Source organism: Charadrius vociferus, unplaced genomic scaffold, assembly GCF_000708025.1.
Source record: "Charadrius vociferus isolate BGI_N301 unplaced genomic scaffold, ASM70802v2 scaffold964, whole genome shotgun sequence".
Classification (NCBI taxonomy): Eukaryota; Metazoa; Chordata; class Aves; order Charadriiformes; family Charadriidae; genus Charadrius; species Charadrius vociferus.
This window is the reverse complement of record NW_009647945.1, coordinates 275,748-277,416: the sequence shown is the minus strand read 5'-3', so window position 1 is coordinate 277,416 and position 1,669 is coordinate 275,748. Positions and strand designations below refer to the sequence as shown.

At 48.0% G+C, this 1,669-nt stretch overlaps 1 protein-coding gene across 1 annotated transcript in view; it reads left to right on the top strand.

The window, feature by feature from the left end:
- The first annotated feature begins 8 nt into the window (after positions 1 to 8).
- Positions 9 to 1,669, top strand: part of ATP6V0D1 (ATPase, H+ transporting, lysosomal 38kDa, V0 subunit d1) — a 35,769-nt gene continuing 34,108 nt past the window's right edge. The window contains exon 1 of the mRNA XM_009883244.1: positions 9 to 48. The gene's annotated coding sequence lies outside the window, so the exon portion shown is untranslated. The remainder of the gene's footprint in view (positions 49 to 1,669) is intronic.

Sequence of the window (1,669 nt, the reverse complement as noted above, 5' to 3'; positions counted from 1 at the left end):
GGCGGCAAGGCGACTGCGTGAACCTGGTGCAGTGTGAGAGCCTGGAGGGTGAGTGGCGGCGGGGTGTCCCCCTCCCTCCTGTCACTGAGGGGAAGGCCCAGCGGGCGGGCTGAGGGGAAAGGCCGGTTGGTGTGAGGGTGGAGGGCCGGTGGGGAGGCGAGGGGCTGCGTGGCAGTGGGGAAAAGAGCCGACGGCGGCGTTTTTGAGGTGCTTTCCCCTCTTCACCCTTTCGTCCTCCCCCTCCCGGCTGCTCTGTCCGAGCTCAGCTGACTCAGTTTCCCGGCCGTGTGATTGCAACAGCTGATATGGCCGGTTTGAGGAAGCTCCAGCTCCCAGTGCTTTCTTGAGGGGGGCCACGTAGCCGTGGTGCGTGTCCTGCGGTTGTTGGGAGCCTGACAGGTTTGTCAGGCTTTGCTGATGAGTCTTGTTTTGTGCTTTCACTCCCAGGAGACACAGGCAGCCTTTTTAAGGACAGAACTAAGGTTATCAGGGTAGTCTGTTTGTAACCTCGTAGTCCCAAGATGCTTCTAACCTAAGAATGAAAATACTCTGCATGTTCTAATAAGAATGCAGAATAACATCTTGCTTGCCTGAACATTGTCTCTGCCAAGTACTTAGTGTCCCAGAGAATCAGTCCTGAAGTAGCTGTGGGATTCAAGAGTTCTCGCATACTTCTACATGTTTGGAGTTTTTTCCCTTTCATTTTCACACCTGTCTTGGTTCTAATGACACACTCATTTTGTGGAGGGGGGAGGTGTTTTTGTCAGATTCTTTTATTTCCTTGCAATATGCTGTATACTCACCCAGGGAGGTGGTGGAGTCACCACCCCTGGAGGTATTTAACAGATGGGTAGATATGGTGCTGAGGGACATGGTTTAGTGGGGGGTTGGCAGTGCTGGGTTAATGGTCGGACTTGATGATTCTAAACGTCTTTTCCGACCTAAATGATTCTATGATCTAACTTAATCCCTGATACTTGTGGTCAGTTTTTGAGGAGACGGGGTCATCTAGGACAGTACCTGCTGTTATTGAAGGATTGCTAGTGGAAAAATTCCAGTGCAGAGCTAAGTAAATTCACTGGTGAATTACCCTTCACCTGTAATCTTGAGTTCTGTTTCAAGGCTAATGCCAACTTCCAGCCATTGTCCGTTGTCCCTTTTCTAGATCAGTGTGTACAAACCTGGAGAGCTGCGAAGGTTTTGCTCTCTGATACTTGTTACCTGTGGTCAGCTCATCGTCTTAATTAGTCAGTGCTAAACTGTTCCTCTGTGTCAGTGACCTGCTTATCAATTTTCATGCCTTGGTGTCCAGAACCTGGATCACAGAGATCAAAACCAGGTCTTTACTGAAATAGGCGAGAAACATATGTGTCCAGAGATGTCAGTTGTTTTTGTCAATGGGACTACAATTACTGGATTTTTCTTTCTTCTAAAAATACTAGTTAAGCATCAGCTTTATCTTGATGATTGTTGCTGACTGATTGAAATTAATATTGACTATCTAGAGGGCTCCTTGGCCAACTGAACCCTGGATGCAAGTTACCTGGAGCTGCTCACAGAAACATTAAACAGCAGAATGGGAAGAGAATGCTGTGATGTACCTCATTCTCTACCTTAAAAATACCCAGGATATTTTTACTTAGGACAGAAGCCCCTTTTCAGCCAGACT